General features: G+C 43.5%; 1 pseudogene; it reads left to right on the top strand.

Annotated features, from left to right (window-relative positions):
* LOC132223521 (ATP-dependent RNA helicase DDX54-like) overlaps positions 1-17,688 on the top strand; it is a 132,241-nt pseudogene extending 114,553 nt beyond the window's left edge.
* Positions 17,689-18,909: the final 1,221 nt, after the last annotated feature.

Here is an 18,909-nt window from a genome sequence, read left to right as displayed (position 1 = left end):
AAGCTTCCCACCCACGGTCCCCTGAACGTGCAGCTGGCCCGGGTGAAGCTAGCTCTGGTCCTGGGTACTTGTGGTCGGCAAGAGGGAGGGAAGCCCAGGTCCTGGGTGTGGGGTGAGGCAGAGGCGGTTAGGGGAGATTAGGCCAGAAGGGGAGCAGTTAGGGGCCATCAGGCAGGCAGGCAGAGGTGGTTAGGGCAAACAGGCAGGCAGAGGTTTTTAGAGGCAATCAGGCAGGCAGGCAGGCGAGTGGTTAGGAGCCAGAGGTCCCAGATTGCAAGAGGCAGTCGGACATCCCCCAAGGGGTCCTGGATTAGAAAGGGTGCAGGCCGGATTTAGGGACACACACCCCCATGCACAAATTTCATGCACCGGGCGTCTAGTGTAATTCATAGTTGTGTATTTGTATTCAGAGCACTGAATGAAATACAATGAAAACTACCTGCAAGGCAGTAAATCTTCTGCCATGCTAAAGTAAGCTCCTACTTGTTGGCAGATATTTTCCATATATAACCTGCTTTAATCCTCAAAACAACCACATAGTGTTAGGTATTACCTGCTATATTTTACAAATAATGAAACTGAGGCCAATTTCAGTGTCACATGGGGTCACAGAGCAAGAACCATTTTAAATTGATTCTAAGATACATTTCATTGTTTTAACATCTCTGAAATTTGGATATGCCTTTAAAATCTTTAGTTTTGATAAGTATGATTGCTCACTTTATTCATGTCTTTCTTAGTCATACTAAAATAATCAAGCACTTTTTGAAATAGATGGCATCTTAGGTATGGCATATGATAAGGGGTGAAGATAATATTTAAACACATGCAGATGTCCACCATTATGCTATATGGTGACAGTTGTCTGGCTTGATTTCTAATTTTGTTGTCAGTTATCCTTCCTTTATGATAGGCAATAAAATTAACTACTGTAGAGCTTCAGTTATGGAGAAATGCAGAAATACTTAACTTCTCTGTCTACCTCCTCAGGACTATCTAATTGGATCAACCTTTTACCTTTTGTTCACAGTGTTCTAGTTATGATCGCCGGTCTGTTTGTTATATACAGAGACAGACTGTTTCAGCTAACAAAAGGAAATCCACAAAATCAAGTGGATTTGCTATGTTGACACTAAGATTGTTGATGTTATATATGGTTGTTTATCACCTGCTTTAAGAACAGTATGCACTAGTAGGTCAGGAGCTGTGTCATGTTTTGTGGGTGGTAGTAAAGATGAAAATTATTCAGTTTAGAAGTTATATAGCACATTAATTCTTTCAACTGACATTTTGAAAATTGTTTAAAAATGAGACTTTTCAATTTGTTTTTAATGTTGAACAGTGAAAAGTTAGGCTGTTGAAGATAATTATTTTTATTTCACATTCTACTAGAATAATAAAGGTGATTATGCAACAATTTTTTCCATCTTGAAGTGCCAAGTTAAATTGGAAAAAGCAAAGTGTTTTCAGCTAAAAAAAAAAAGGACTATCTGATGAAGCAACTGCTCTGACACAAGTCTACAAAAAGATAGCTGAATCATAAGATAGTTTAAATAATGATGTCTTGGTATTGCATAGATGTGTCATGAGATTTAGAAATTAACATTTGCTTGAAAGAAACAGAGCTAATATGGCAAATCAGGAGAAAATCTTATAATTCTCTATTCATCCCCTAACCAAGATAACTGGAGCTTTAACTTCTTAGGCACTATAGGCATTCTAATGCTGCTGACTTTTCCTTTAGGGAGAAATTTAATTTAGCTACATCAAAGCCTCATTTATAGCTTGAATTTGTCAACTTTGAGTTTTCAAAGACTAACTAATAGTTTCTTCTTAACTAAAACTTATCTTCACTTTTTCAAAACTTTGATCATGTCAGTTAATGGTATGCATTTATACAATTAGCCTTTGGCTAATAAAGTGCCGAATATTTTCATTAGCCTTATTTTGCAAAAAGTGATAAATTAAAGCTTTTTCTAGGATTTATGGTATACTTGGAGGTTGGCATTGATTTGTCAAAGTGAATACACTGATATTTTATATGTAAATATAAAGCAGGATTGGAATAGATTATTTTAAAACCTGACAAATAATATTTAAAATTGTCCATACAAAATGGTTTTTCATAAAGTGGATGGTAGATGATCTGACAGCATGAAACCAATTGTGTGCTGCCTCCCTGGTGGAGGGGCAACATCCTGATTGTAGTATTTACTGATATCTGCCATATAAATATTCTTGACATAGACAATTTCAAAATAGTAATGTGACATCAGTTAGCTCACAAAATTCCTGAAAAATTAATAGTCACCTCAAGCCAGTACCAGTTGGCTCTAGAACATCACTGTTCCTAACATAGGCACAACTTGACCTTTAATTCATCTGGGTTAATATTTGAGCTACCAAGTAATAGCCTACATTAGAACTTGCTTTCCAGTGTTTACACTTTGATTTATAATCTGAAAACATCTGGATATAGACTGGCCAATTAATTTTAGGTAACTATCTCCTCAGCTAATATTCTTTGTTATGGGGCCTGTCCTATGCATTGTAAGATATTGGCAGCATCCTTGGCTTCTGCCAGTTGAAGCCAGTAAGTAGCTTCCTTCCCGTATGACAAGTAAAATGTCTCCATACATTGCCAAATGTTCCCTAGTAAGCTATTGCTCCCTGTTTTATATGTGTGTGTACATCTACACTAATAAAAGAGAAACATGGTAATTGGCATACGACCGCTACCCTTCCCATTGGCTAATCAGGGAGATATGCAAATTAACTGGCAGCCAAGATGGCGGCCGGCAGCCAGGCAGCTGATGCGAAGAGGGAGGCTTGCTTGCTTCAGGGACGGAGGCCTCCAACGTTCCCGGCCTGACTTGCTGGCCTCTCAGTGCAACTCTAAGTAACTATGTTGCGAATAAAGAAGCTAAACAAAACCCCGAAACCTGCTTTACTCAGCCGGGCTTCAGCCAGCCGGACCGCAACATTGTATCAAATACAGACGGTAAACAAAGGCCAGAAACCTGTTTTCAGCAGCCGAGGCCTCAGAGCTAAAGCTGGCCCAGAATAAAAAAAAAAAAAAAGAAAAGAAAAGAAAAAAAGGAGCAGTTGGGAGCTTCAGTCCCAGCCTGAAAACAGCCCTCAGCCCCTCACCCAGACTGGCCAGGCACCCCAGTGGGGACCCCCACCCTGAAGGGTGTGTGACCAGCTGCAAACAGCCATCATCCCCTCACCCAGACTGGCCAGGCACCCCAGTGGGGACCCCCACCCTGATCCAGGACACCCTTCAGGGCAAACCAGCCGGCACCCACCCGTGCACCAGGCCTCTACCCTATATAGTAAAAGGGTAATATGCCTCCCGGCACTGGGATCAGCATGACGGGGGCAGCGCCCAAACCCCCTGATGGCCCTGTGGCTCTGTGTGTGACAGGGGGCTGGGCCACAACCTCCCTATCCATCCTGCTCTGTTCATGACAGGGGAAGGCGCCCCAACCCCCTGAGCAGCCCTGCTCTGTGCCTGATAGGGGGAAGCTCCCCAACGCGCCCCCCCCCACAGGCCCTGCTCTGTGTGTGATGGGGTAGAGCCATAACCTCCCCATCGGCCCTGCCCTGACTGTGAGAGTGGCAGCGCCCCAACCCCCTGATCGCCCTGTGGCTCTGTGTGTGACAGGGGGTGGGGCCCCAACCCCCTCACCCCCCACGGGCCCTGCTCTGTGTGTGATGGGGTAGAGCCATAACCTCCCCATTGCCCCTGCCCTGAGTATGAGAGTGGTGGTGCACCAACCACCTGATCAGCCCTGCTCTGTGGTTGATAGAGGGTGGCGCCCAACCCCCGCCCCCCACGGGTCCTGCTCTGTGTGTGATGGAGTAGAGCCATAACCTCCCCATTGGCCCTTCCCTGAGTATGAGAGTGGCGGCACCCCAACCACCTTATCGGCCCTGCTCTGTGTGTGACAGGGTGCGGTGCCCCAACCCCCCCCCCCACGGGTCCTGCTCTGTGTGTGATGGAGTAGAGCCATAACCTCCCCATTGGCCCTTCCCTGAGTGTGACAGTGGCGGAGCCCAAACCCCCTGATTGGCCCTGCTCTGTGGGTGATAGAGGGTGGTGCCCCAACCCCCTGATCCGCCCTGCCCTGAGTGTGACAGGGGCCAGTGCCCCAACTCCCCTATTGGCTCTACTCTGTGAGTGAGAGGGCGGAGCTCCTCAACCCCCTGATCGGCCCTGCTCTGTGCATGACAGGGGGGAGCTCCCCAACCCCATGATTGACCCTACTCTGTGCATGACAGGGTACGGAGCCCCAACCCCCCTGATGGGCCCTGCTCTGTGCGTGACAGGGGGTGGCACTGCAACCTCCCCATCGACCCTGCCTTGAGTGTGACCGGGGACGGTGCCCCAACCCCCCAATTGGCCCTACCCTGAGCGTGACTGAGGGTGGCATCGCAACCTCCCAATCTGCCCTGCTCTGTGCATGACAGGGGAAGGCACCCCAACTCCCCAAACAGCCCTGCTCTGAGCCCGACCAGGGGCTGCACCTAGGGATTGGGCCTGCCCTCTGCCACCTGGGAGCAGGCCTAAGCCAGCAGGTCATTATCTCCCAAGGGGTCCCTGACTGCGAGAGGGCACAGGCCGGGCTGAGGGACCACCCCCCCTTCCCTAGAGTGCACAAATTTTTGTGCACCGGGCCTCTAGTCTATACTAATAAAGAGCTAATATGCTAATGGCCGATATGACGTAATGAGTAATGACCAGGTCATTAGCATATTAGCTGGGCGTTGCTCCTGAGATGGGTGGAAGCGGGGAGGCGCCCGGAGGAGGCGGGACCATCCTGTGCTGTGGAGGGCAGGGGTGAGAGCCCATAGCCCCGCCTCACCAGTCCTTCCCCATCCACTGCTCACACTCTGAGTGCCCCATGGCCCACCTGCCAGGGGAAGGAAGGAGCATAACACAGCAGGCGGGAGGTTTCCATGCTCTCGTCCAGCACCATGAGGGGCGAAGCTGCCGCGTTGCTCAGGAGATGGGCAGAAGCAGGGAGGCACCCAGAGAAGGCGGGATTAGCCCCAGGCGACTGGAGGGACTGAAGGTGGGGCTTGAAGTGGCCAGAGAAGGCCAGAGGGGTCGGGGGCTGGGCCAGGTTTGGGTGTCAAGGCAGGGCTGCAGGTGGGTGGGCGGCACTGCGATTTCGAATAACGCTCTGGGCTCCTAGTATATGAATAATATTTGTGAATTATAAGGAACATTGGAACTTAAGGAAGGTCCACAACTGTTTATATGATGCAAAGCAGTTGCAAGAAAGCTAAAGAATATAGTTAATCATCTGGAAGTTTCCAAATATCCAGATGCATATCATCAAATAGGCAAAACATCTATGAGTCAGACCAAATTTTCCCAGCTTTCATCTGGAAGTTTATCTTTTTGTAAATAAAAGCTTCATATCTTATTGGTCTAATGACTATGTCTACATGATGAGTAATACTGTTTCAGAAATCTGTAGTTCTGATATTTTGGGCTGTCAAACTATCTGATTTAGATCATAGCCAAGCTGCTCTGACTCAGTGTGTAATTTGAGATGACACACAAGAATTAAAAAGGATGTATTGATTTTTTAGCTACGGTTTGATGCTCTAGCTCAAGATCACTGCTCTCCTCCATTCTATAGCTTTCATTATTTTGTATCGATGGAGCTTTAAGTATAGGGCAGAGACCAGAGACATAGAAGTATGGAACAAACTTCAAAATATCAGAGGGAAGGTGGGGGAGGGGAGTTGAGTAGGTGGGAAGAGATCAGCCAAAGGACTTGTATGCCTATATGCATAAACCCCTGAACTCAGACGGTGGGGTGGTGAGGGCCTGGGATTGGGGGTGAGGTGGGCTGGAGGAGTCAATGAGGAGAAAAGGGGACCTATGTAATACTTTCAACAATAAAGATTTAAAAATAAATAAATAATACATAAATAAATAAGAGAACTTGTATGCATATATGCATAATCCATGGAAACAGACAATAGGGTGGTGAAGGCCAGGGGCAGGGGAAGTGGGCTAGAAGATGTCAGTGGGGGAAAAATGGGGACATATGTAATACTTTCAACAATAAAGATTTTTAAAAATTTTTAAATAAAAATATGTTCTCCTTCCTCCACTTACCCACTCAATTTACATATTTTATTATCCAATAAAAATTAAAAAAGCAAAAATTTATGGGGCAGACCACATTAATTTAACAACGGAACTCTAAAAGTTGTTGTAAATCTTATGCATTATACTATTTTCTTCTCTTATTATTGCTGCTGCTGTTATTATGGTATAGTAAGTTCACCTCATTTCTTGTCACTGGATGACACACTTTGCCAAAAGAGAAACTGCCTTCACTAGACATTTTCATTTTGATTATCTTCACTAAAGCATATGCTTAGTCTAGGAAAGTGAAAATTACATGTGGCCCCATAAGAGCTGCACTTCCATGGCCCTTTGTGTTTGTGCATGTCTACATAGAAACGATCTTCCAATTTAGGAAGTGCATAAATAAGCACCTTTGACACAATAGAAGAATCAACCTCTACTTACCTTTCTTGTTTCTGTAGTAGTGGTGGCAGTTATGGCAGTTGCTAGTATTTTAGGAGAAGGGAATGGGAATAAATTTACATTTATTATTATTTTGCTTTTAATTTTATTAAATTTATTGGGGTGGCATTGGTTATTAAAATTATATAGGTTTCAGGTGTACAATCCTATAATACATCATCTGCATATTGTATTGTGTGTTCACCACCCACAGTCAAGTCTCCTTCCATCACCATTTATCCTTCCTTTACCCTCTTCTACTTCCCCCACCCCTCTTTTCCCTTGGTGATCACCATACTGTTGTCTCTTTTTATGAGATTCTTTCTCTTTGCTTAATTCCTCAACTTTTTCACCCAGCACCCCAACCCCTGCCTCTGACATTACCAGTCTCTTCTCTGTTTCTGTTTTATTTGTTAGTTTATTTTGTTCATCAGATTCTACATTAGTGAAACCATATTGTACTTGTCTTTCTCTGACTGACTTATTTCACATAGCATAATACTGTCCACATTTATTATATTTTTACTCTTACTTCACATGAAAGAACATTTTATTTTTATTTATTTATTTTTATTTATTTATTTATTTATTTTTGGCCAGAGGAAAGCTCAATTCAAAATTAAGCTTATTTTCCGCACATTGATTGTCAATTGACATTATTTTATTTTAAATATATTTCTATTGATGTCAGAGAAGGGAGGAGAGAGAGTTAAAAATATCAATGATGAGAAAGAATCATTGATAGGCTGCCTCCTGCACGCCCCTCACTGGGAATTGAGTCTGCAACCCAGGCATGTGTCCTGACCAGGAATTGAACTGTAACCTCCTGGTTCATAGGTCCATGCTTAACCACTGAGCCATGCCAGCTGAGTTAACTGACATTATTTTAATGTTTGTCATTTATTGAAATAAACAATAGATGTTGATATAAAAAAGTGCTTCCTAACATTCAATAATTAAGCACATTTCATTTTTTAAATTAAATTTCATGGGAGTGACATTAGTCAACATGAACATATAGGTTTCATGTGTGGATTGCCAATTTACAAAATCTGTATATAGGACCATGTTCCCACCACCCAAAGTCAAACCTTCTCCTGTCACCTCATATTAGGACCTCTTTCTTCCCAAACCCCCTCTCTCTGGCAACCACCGCACTGCTGTTTGTGTTCATAAGTTTCAGTTTTATATTCCACACTGAAGGTCTGGCTTACGAAATTTGTGCACAAGGGGGTGTGTCCCTCAGCCCAGCCTGCACCTACTCAAATCTGGGACCCCTTGAGGGATGTCCGACTGCCCATTTAGGCCCAATCCCACCGGGCATTCAGACATCCCTCTCACAGTCCAGGACTGCTGGCTCCCAACCGCTAGCCTACCTGCCTGCCTGATTGACCCTAACCGCTTCTGCCTGCCAGCCTGATCAATGCCTAACTGCTCCCCCGACGGCCCAATTGCCCCTAACTGCCCTCCCCTGCCAGGCTGGTCACCCCTAACTGCCATCCCCTGCAGGCCTGGATGCCCCCAACTGCCCTCCCCTGTTGGCCCAGTCACCCCTAGCTGCCCTCCCTTGCCAGCCTGATCGACGTCTAACTGCTCCCCTGCTGGCCCAATTGCCCCTAACTGCCCTCCTTTGCCAACCTGGTCTCCCCCAACTGCCCTCCCCTGCAGGCCTGATTGCCCCCAACTTCCCTCCCCTTCTCTGCCAATACCATGCTGTTTTGATTATTGTAGCTCTGTAGTGTATTTTAAAGTCAGGTAGCATGGCCAGCACCAGTTTGGCTCAGTGGATAGATCGTCGGCCTGTGGACTGAGGGGTCCCAGGTTTGATTCCGGTCAAGGGCATGTACCTTGGTTGCGGGCACATCCCGGGTAGGACATGTGCAGGAGGCAGCTGATCAATGTTTCTCTCTCATCGATGTTTCTAGCTCTCTATCCCTCTTCCTTCCTCTCTGTAAAAAAACAAAAAAAAATCAATAAAATGTATTAAAAAAAAAAAAAGGATTGTTGTCCTAACCGGTTTGGCTCAGTGGATAGAACGTCAGCCTGCGGACTCAAGGGTCCCAGGTTCGATTCTGGTCAAGGGCATGTACCTTGGTTGCGGGCACATACCCAGTAGGGAGTATGCAGGAGGCAGCTGATCGATGTTTTTGACTCTCTCTATTCCTCTCCCTTCCTGTCTGTAAAAAAATCAATAAAATATATTTTAAAAAATAATTAAATAAAAAATAATAAAAATAAAGTCAGGTAGCATGATACCTCCAGCATCGTTCTTCTTTTTTTTTTTTTTTTTTTTTTTTCAGGATTGCTTTGGCTATTCTGGGTCTTTTATGTTTCCATATAAATCTGGTGATATTTTTTTTTATATAATTAATGATCTTAGCATACGATTAAATAAACCTGGATTTTAAAGGAAAATCCTTTCTAAATATAAGATGAATATATAATATTTTAACTATTATATAATAAACTAGAGGCCCAGTGCACGAAATTTGTGCACGGGGGTGGGGGTGGGGGGTTCCCCTCAGCCTGACCTGTACCCTCTAGCAGTCCAGGAGCCCTGGAAGGATGTCCAACTGACAGCTTAGTGGGCCTAACCCAGCCGTGGGCAAACTACGGCCCGCAGGCCAGATCCAGCCCGTTTGAAATGAATAAAACTAAAAAAAAAAAAAAAAAAAAAGACCGTACCCTTTTATGTAATGATGTTTACTGTGAATTTATATTAGTTCACACAAACACTCCATCCATGCTTTTGTTCTGGCCCTCTGGTCCAGTTTAAGAACCCATTGTGGCCCTCGAGTCAAACAGTTTGCCCACCCCTGGCCTAACCCATCAATCTGACATCCTTAGCATTGCCATGGAGGCGGGAGAGGCTCCCACCACTGCAGCTGTGCTCGCCAGCTGTGAGTCCAGCTTCTGGCTGAGCGGCGCTTGCCCTGTGGGAGCACACTGACCACCAGGGGGCAGCTCCTGCATTGAGTGTCTGCCCCCTGGTGGTCAGTGCACATTGTAGTGACAGGTCATTCTACCATTCAGTCATTTGGATATTAGCCTTTTATTATGTAGGATATGCTGTAGATGAGGCCCCCTAGAACCATAAGAAATGCAAAAAATTCACTGTTAACTCATTCTTGAATTGCCCCCACTTAAAATCAAATTGCCCCTCCTCCCTGTGGGGCATGTGCTGCACCTTGGGAACCAGTGGGCTTGACACTTTTCCCCTCTGAGCTTCATTTCTGAATACATATGCTTATACCCTGGGAATTGTAACCTCTTGTCCGCCTACCTCACTGGGCTGTCATGAGGAGGTTCTGAGCTAATAAACCTAAAACTGTTTCATCAAGTAAGTGACTTCTAAACGGGAAGGGATTGTTATTTTTGAGCCCATGGGTACCCTCACAGGTAGCAGGTGCTGATTAGGGAAGGAGGACATGATTTTTCCTGGGACTGTAGCTATCGAGGCTTTGCAGAGGGCTCCGCAGGCCCTGGAGGGGCGGGCTCTGGCCAGCAGCCCTGTAGCGGTGGTCATCCCTGGAGGTGCTGGTGGGGGTCAGGGAGTTAGGGGGGCACTAAGGAGGCAGCAAGGCCGAAGGGGGAGTAACTATCAAATCTTCCCGCTTGGCAGCATTCTTCAAATTGTACGTTGCTGTTTCACAGCTGTACCTGCTCAGGACGGGGCTCCAATCTCCTGGAGCCGGGCGGGGGGGCAGGCCAGGGTGAAACCAGGTGGGCTAGGAAGGTGGGTTTAGCTGTGCCCTCAGCAAGGTTCAGCACACTTCCACTGCGGAGAAGGCACTACTGCTGCTGTCAGGAGGAAGGGTCTGACCCTGGGGATCTGCTCAGGCCTGCCTCCACCCGGATCTGGAGTTGTAGGGAGAAGAGGCATGCCTTGCCCCAGTGGAGAGGGTCTGGCAGTTGCAGGCCATGGGCCCTGGGTGTCTCGGGGGTGCTGACGGGTGGTCGCCAGTGTGCTATTGTTGTGGGCGCCCCTAGTGGGGGTGGCAGGGGAAGAGATTGGGAGTCGGAGGTGCGGGCTGCAGCTACCCCCAAGGCTGGGTCTTCTCCCCATCTGGTCAGCCTCCCCATCCTCCCGGGGGTGCAGGGGCTGGGGTAGGGTATCTGTGCAGGGGGATTGGAAGAGCTCCCCATGGCCGCTTCCTCTTCCTTCTTTGCAGTCCGGGCTCCTGTCAGGCGTTCTCCTCAGACCCCCGGGAACTTGGCTCCAGCTGCCTGACCCCTGCTGCGCACGCATCAATATGCAAAGTGGTCGTTGTGGTGACACCGTAATGAACAAATTAGCATATTCCCTCTTTATTATATAGGATATAATGCATATGTATTAAGTTATATATTATACTATATAATATAAGGCTAATATGCAAATAGACCAAATGGCAGAACTACGGAACAACCGGTCACTATGACGTGCGCTGACCACCAAGGGGCACGTGTGTAACATGGCAGGCGTCGGCAGCAGGCAGAAGAGCAGAGAACATGGCGGGCATCGGCTGTGGTTGGATAGTGGAGCAGGAGTGCGGGGGCGCCAGACCAAGGTGAGATGCCAGTCGCTGTCATCAGAGGGAGCCTCTGGTGGTTACTGAAAATTCTTTGGTCCCATGCACTGTGGTCCTGCCCAGCACTCACACTTGCTGCCAGAGCTGGCCCCACTCACACCTGCTGCTGGTGCTTGAGCCGCAGCTCTCACCCGCTGCCGGTGCCTGGTGCCAGCCCCAATCACTCAGCGCCCTCAGCAGATGCGAGTGGCAGCTGCTGGCCCTGATCACCCCTGAGGGCTTCTCCACCTGGCCCTACTCCTGAGGGGCGATCAGGACAGCAGCGCCGCTTGCACCTGCTAACAGAGTCAGCCCCACTCTCACCTGCTGCTGGCTCCAGCCCCAATCACTCTGATCCATCAGCGGGTATGAGCAGGGCTGGTGCCATCAGCATGTGGGAGTGGCAGCAGCAGGAGCTGGGCTGCCGGCAGACAGGGTACCAGGGGCCACGGTGGGAAAGGCCAGGCGGGGTTGCAGAGGATGGGCCCAGACCCACCCCTGTGTCCACCACAGCCTCACAGCCCACAGTTCTTTTTGAGGTGCATGAATGAATTCATGCACTGGGCCCCTAGTATTATATAATAAACAAATAATATAATCTAAATATATAGAATGGCTTTCTTATATAAGAAATCTAATGTAAATATTTGATTGATTCTAATAGTATATCTTTCTTTCCAAATTATTTTTTCCACAAAAAAAGAATTAACAATAGAAAGATAAAAATCACAATTTGCAGCTATGAGCCATATATTTTTTCTTTTGAAAATGAATTAAGGTATCCAATGTATCTTTTAGAATAAAGCCCAATATATCTTTACTTTGGGATTTTTGATATTTCTCTATCAGTTCTTTCATTGAACTTTGCAGAGCACCAAATTAATTACAATCTGTATTGTGAGTTCTAGACTTTTTTATCTATTTTTGGGGCCATCCTATTTTACTCTTTTCCATGGAAGATTGAATTTTCTTTACTTCAGAAGTCTATTATGAATTTTATATTTTGTTGGATACTTCACAATGACTCACTGTATATACCATTTGAAATGCATGGCCAGAAATTTAATGAATAAAAGCCCAAAATGTCTAACTTAATTCTAAATGTTAATGTCTGGAAGACTTTCAGCAAACTTCACAAGATTTTTATGGTTCACTGGGTTCTAGGGAAACATGAATTTATGATTTAATCTCCTTGCCTTTTAGATGCTTCTATAATAAACTTGTCAAACAAGTAATTGCTACCTATTGACAATGGATATAATGCACATTTGAATTGCAGTTAAAGAATAACACATACTAGTACATGAAATAAAATCACCAGCTAAATAATGCATCACTGAGTCCAATATAAATTCTCTTCTCCCTAGAAGAGAATTCCTTTTGGAATGGATATTTCTTTTTATTTGTTATTAAATGTATTGGGGTGATATTGGTTTATAAGATTATACAGGTTTCAAGAGTACATTTCTAGGATCCATGATCTGTGTATTGCATTGTGTGCCCATCACCCAAAGTCAAATTATCTTCCATCACCATATAGTTGGGCTTCTTTACCCTTTACTACCCTCCCATTCCCTTTCATCTGGTAACCGTTATACTCTTGTCTGTGTCTATGAATTTCAGTGTTTTTTTAAAATATGTTTTTATTGATTTCAGAGGAAGGGAGAGATAGAAATCTTGATGAGAGAGAAACATCAATTGGCTGCCTTCTGCATGCCTCCTACTGGGAATCAAGCACTCAACCTGGGCACGTGCCTTGACCAAGAATTAAACCTAAGACCTCGTGGTGCATGGAACAACACTCAACCAACTGAGCCACACTGGCTGGACTATGAGTTTCAGTTTTATATCTCATAATGAGTAAATCATATGGTTCTTAGCTTTTTCTGACTGACTTTTTCACTTAGCATAATAATCTCAAGGTTAACCACAGGAACAAATAAGCATACTGCCTTATCAGATGTATAATTAATCTTGTGATACTGGTGAGAAGAAAATGAGTAATTCTCCCAAAAATTTATTTTATGGATCTAAAGAAAGATATAATTAATATATTCTCAAAGTCTAATTTCAGGTAAAGTCATTGTTACAGTCCCTAAAAACAAAAGAAAATTAACTATTACTAGTCAATATTAAATTTGATCTTTTATTAATGACACATTTTCTAGGGAGGAAGACATTCATTCCTGGCTCTAGCAAACATTTTGCTAAAAAAAAAAACACAAAAAACAAAAAACATTTTTAAAGAAGCAATTTCCACTGGTTTAACATCAAAATTTAAATATGAATTTTAGCCAAAACTGGCTTGGCTCAGTGGATAGAGCGTTGGCTTGTGGACTGAAAGGTCCCGGGTTTGATTCTGGTCAAGGGCATGTACCTGGGTTGCGGGCACATCCCCAGTAGGAGATGTGCAGGAGGCAGCTGATCGATGTTTCTCTCTCATCGATGTTTCTAACTCTCTATCTCTCTCCCTTCCTCTCTGTAAAAAATCAATAAAATATATTTAAAAAAATAAATAAATAAATATGAATTTTAAATGATAGTTGCTGTGGAAGTTTTGACAATTATATGTCATTATACTGTGAAAAGAGTGTGTTTGGTTTTAATCATCCTTTAGAGGGAATAATCAGGATATCATTTTATATATATTTAATTTTTCTATCCAAAAGAATGTACAGTACTTTTAAGAGATTTGTTACAATTACTTGTCTAGGAACAGCTGCTGTCAACAGTCTGTTCATAGAAAAAGAACTCTTTCACCAGATGCTGCCTCTTCTCTTTTTTTAAAGAAAGGTAGAGGATTCCTGTAGTCTCCTTTTTTCAACATATATAGGATGTCCCACAAAAAATGTATACACACTTCAATAGCTGATAGCTGTAGTCTATTACAGTTTGAAAATGAAATGTATTTTAATAAATACTGCTTTCAAAGTGTGTACATATTTTGGGGGGGCACTGTAGTATGCAGTAGAGAACTTTTTCTTCTTTCTATTCTTTCCCCATGTTAGGTCCCACAGGGCATGGCCATAAATTAAAATGTTTCATTTACATTCATGATGTGTTACTTGGGAGAATTACAGCCAAGTATACATGAAGTGAACGTATGGCTTTATATTTCATTATGCAGTATTAGACTTTTATTATTGTTGTTGCTTTTTTTGAAATTGTGCCTACAGAAAGTGTGAAAGCAAATGATCAGTCAACATTCTTAGCCTAGCACAAAGGTTCTCTGAAACAGACAAGTTTTCTATTTGTTTTGTCCTCACTTCTGATATCGTCAGTTCTGTAGTTTTCCTACTTTAGTAGAAGGAATGTCCTGAATCTATTTCTTACAGTAGTATGTCAAGAAAACTCTTCTGATTTAATCCAAAGGAGTCTCCTGATTATTCTTTGAAGAACTATTCATTTGGGTTAAGAGAAAATTATTAGACTGGGTTCAAAGATAATTAGTGAAAATCCAGGGTTAAACAGACATTGTAAACTGGAAGCAATATCAGAACCAAAATAAGTCAGAAAGTTCTCTAGCCAAAATTGTGTGCTATGAAAATCAGAATCTAAGGGTTGTTTCCAATTCAGGTTATTACAAAGAATACTGTTGTGAACATTCTCATATACGTATTTTGTTAAATGTATGTAATAATTTCCAATACTATAGAACTAGGAGTGGAATTATAGCATCATAGAGTATGTGTATAGTCAGTTTTAGTAAACATTTTCCAAAATGATTGTGCCTATTTACTTTCCTACAAAAATGGATTGTTGCCCTGATCTTTGTGAACAATTGGTGCCCTCTATTTCATTTTAGCCATTCTAGTGGTTATATAATGGTATCATATTGTGATTTTTATTTACATAACCTGAGAGACTAATGTAATCAGACAAATTTTTATATGTTTTTCTCCATTTGGATTTCCTATTTTTAAAATATTTTGAAATGTTTTATTCTCCCTAATAAATCTAGCACCCATCTGACATGATACATAGTTATAACAATATTACTGACTCTATTTCTTATGATGTACTTTATATCCCCATAACTTTTCTAATTTTTACTTCTTAATCCTTTCAGTTTTTCACTCAGCTCCCCAAGCACCATCCCCTCTAGCAACCATCAGTTTATTTTCTGTGACTTTGAGTTTGTTTCTGTTCTACTTGTCCGTTCTTTTGGATTGTCTCCTCTTTCTCTCTTTTTTTACTTTAAATATATTTTAATGCTAATTACATTTGACATACAACATTATTTAGTTTTAAGTGACATCATATAATTTACTAAGTGATTATAAGTCTCATAACCATCTGACTTCATACATAGTTATTAGAATATTAATTATATCACTACTAGGGGCCCAGTACATGGATTCATGCACCAGTGGGGTCCCTCAGCCTGGCCTGCACCAGCTCACAATCCAGGACCCCTCAGGGGATTTGGCCCAATCCTGCCTGCAGTCCAACATTCCCTGAGGGATGTAACAATGCTGGAAGCTGCAGGCGGCTGGGGAGGAGCCTGAGCTGAGGCTGGCACCATGCTGCTCCTGCTCATCCTGGCCCCACTGTGGGAGCACACTGACCACCAGGGGGCAGCTCCTGCATTGAATGTCTGCCCCCTGGTGGTCAGTGCACATCATAGCGACCAGTAGGATTTTTATATATATAGATGCTGTACTTTACATCCTCATGACTATTCTGTAACAACCAATTTGTACTTCTTAATCCCTTTACCTTTTTCATCCATCCCCCTGACACCCCTCCCACCAAAATGTTCTCTATATCTACCAGTCTGTTTGTTCTGCTTGTTCATTTGATTTATTATTTTAGATTCAATTATTTTTTCTTTTTTTCTCTTTTTTTGTTAATCCTCACCAAAGGGTATTTTTTTCATTGAGTTTTAGAGACAGTACAAGGGAGTCAGGGAGGAGAAGAGAGAGAGAGAGAGAGAGAGAGAGAGAGAGAGAGAGAGAGAGAGAGAGAGAGAGATGTGAGAGAGATACATCAATTAGTTGACTCCTACACACATCCCAACCAGGGCCAAGTATCGAAACTTCAATCCAGGCACATACCCTTGACTGGACATTAAACCCGTGACCCTTTGGTGTGCAGGTCAATGCTGCAACCATGGAGCCATCTGGCCAGGACTAAATTAAATTGTTAATAGATATGAATTTATTGCCATTTTATTATTCATCTTTTTTATCTTTTTTTTTCTTTTTTGTAAAGAAGGTCCTTTAACATTTCATGTAAATTGGTTTGGTGGTGATGAACTCCTTTAGCTTTTTCATTTCTGTGCAGTGCTTTATTTGTTCTTCTATTCTAAAGATAGCTTTGCTGGGTAGAGTAGTCTTAGACTGCAAATTTCTGTTGAGAAATCAGCTGAAAATTTTATGGGATCTCCCTTGTAGATAACTGCTTTTCTCTTGCTACTTTTAAGATTCTTTGTCTTTAAAATTTGGCATTTTATTTATTTTTAATATATTTTTATTGATTTCAGAGAGGAAGGGAGAAGGAGAGAGAGATAGAAACATCAATGATGAGAGAGAATCATTGATCGGCTGCCTCCTGCATGTCACCTACTGGGGATTGAGCCTGCGAGCCAGCATGTGCCCTTGACCAGAATCAAACCCGGGGCCCTTCAGTTTGTAGGCTGAAGCTCTAACCACTGAACAAAACCGGCTAATGCTAATATTTGGCATTTTAATTATACTATGTCTTGGTGAGGTTTCTTTGGTTTCATCTTGTTTGGGACTCGGTGCTTCCTGAATTATTTCCTTCACCAGGGTAGGGAAGTTTTCCACCATTATTTTTTCATGTAGGTTTTCAATTCTCTGCTCTTTCTCTTCTCCTTGCATCACTCCCATGATGTAAATGTTGCTATGCTTGAAGTTGTCCCAGAGGCTCCTTAAACTATTCTCTCTCTCTCTCTCTCTCTCTCTCTCTCTCTCTCTCTCTCTCTTTTTCTGTTCTGATTTGGTGTTTTCTGCTTCCGTTATCTTCCAAATCTCTGATTTGATCCTCTGCTTCATTTTACTCCACTATTGATTCCCTGTAATGTATTCTCCATTTCAGTTCATGTCTTCTTCATTTCTAACTGGCTTTTTAAAATATTTTCTAGTTCTGTTTTTAGACTTATCATCTCTTTGTTGAAGTTCTCACTAAATTCATCTACTCTTCCCCTAAGTTTGTTGAACAACTTTATAACCAGTGTTTTGAACTCTGCATCTGGTCGATCTTTTGTCACCATTTTGTTTACTTCTTTTTCTGGAGTTTTGTTCTGTTCTTTCATCTGGGACATGTTTTTTTGTCTCCTCATTTTGACAGCCTCCCTGTGTTTCTTTCTATGTATTAAGTAGAACTGCTACATCTTCCAGGCTTGGTAGTGTCCTATGTAGTAGTTGTTCTTTAGGGTCCAGTGGCACAGCCTCCCTGATCATCCAAGCTGGGTACTCAGGATGCATCCCTTGTGTTGGCTGTGTACACCTTCTTGTTATAGCCTACTGTAGCCTTGAGTGCTGTCGACCTGTCAATGGGAAGGGTTTACCTCCAGGCCAATTGGCTGTGAAGACTAGCTGTGACCACTATGGAGTATGAGCTGTACAGGGGCCAACCTCTAGGGCAGGACTTAATTCCATGAGGCTCTGGTGCCCGCTGAATCCACCCCATAAGTGTGTCACTTGTGGAGGTGGTTGAGTGGTGCTTCAATGTGGTTTGATGCTGTCCACTGGTTGCACTGGCTCTGGGGCCTCCTGGGAGGTACAGATCAAAGTCAGAAGTTAACTGTGTTCTGCCTGGGACCACCCAGCATGAGCTACAAAGTGGTTTTCATATGGCTGCTACTAGTGCTCAGCTTGGAGACGTCCAGGAGAGGCCAGTCTGTGAACCAAGATTGGCTACTGTTAGTACTTGGCATGGGGCCACTTAACAATGGGTATGGGGCTTGCCAAGGCCAGATGCTTCTTGTTTGGGAGATTTTAGGAAAGTCTGAGGCATGATCCAAGAAAGGCTTTTCCTATAGAAAAACCACTGGAAACAGCTTAAGTGAACCCAAAAGTTGGGTGGGGTGGGGGTCTCAGGGGATTACCAGGATGGAGCAAACAGTGATAGCCAGGTTGATGGAGACTCAGGTGCCCACCTGCGGGCTCTGCTAGGGTGTAGGGGCTTATCAAGGAACAATGGCCACTGCTAACATTCCTGCCTGGGAGAAAGCTACCCCTCCAGCTCTTGTTCTGATGCCAGAAAATTCAGTTCCTTCCTGAATGTCTCTGGTGCCTTTCAAGCTGCTGTCCAGCTATGGAACTCCGACGGAATGAGTCTGAATAAGCCCATGCGCTTTAAGAGGAACTGCTTGGCAATCCAGCAGCCCTTCATCTCACTCAGCCACAATCCCCACTGGTTTTTAAAACCAGAAGTTATGAGGGCTTCTCTTCCCAGGACTGGAACCCTGGGCTGGGGGGTCTGGTGTGAGGCTGGGATTCCTAGCACCTTAGAGGTCCTCTGCAGGCAAGGTATCCCCTCTGATTGTTAACTACCATACCTTAGTGTGGGAACAACCTGTTCCTTGTCTCTGCTCCTCTTACTAGTCTTGATGTGTCTTCTTCTCTATATCCTTAGTTGTAGGACTTCGCTTGAGCTAGATTTCAGGTGATTCTGGATATGGTTATTCTGTAGTGTATTTGTAATTTTGATTTGGTTGTGGGAGGATGGGAGTACTGCATTTACTTATGCCCCTATATTCTCTTTTTCTTTATGGATTTTCTAAGCTGGATATAAAATAATTGTGTTAAGTATCATTTTTACAATAAATTCTTATAA

Source organism: Myotis daubentonii, chromosome X, assembly GCF_963259705.1.
Source record: "Myotis daubentonii chromosome X, mMyoDau2.1, whole genome shotgun sequence".
Taxonomy (NCBI): Eukaryota; Metazoa; Chordata; class Mammalia; order Chiroptera; family Vespertilionidae; genus Myotis; species Myotis daubentonii.
The sequence above is the reverse complement of the archived record's forward strand: the minus strand, read 5'-3'. Positions and strand labels throughout refer to the sequence as shown.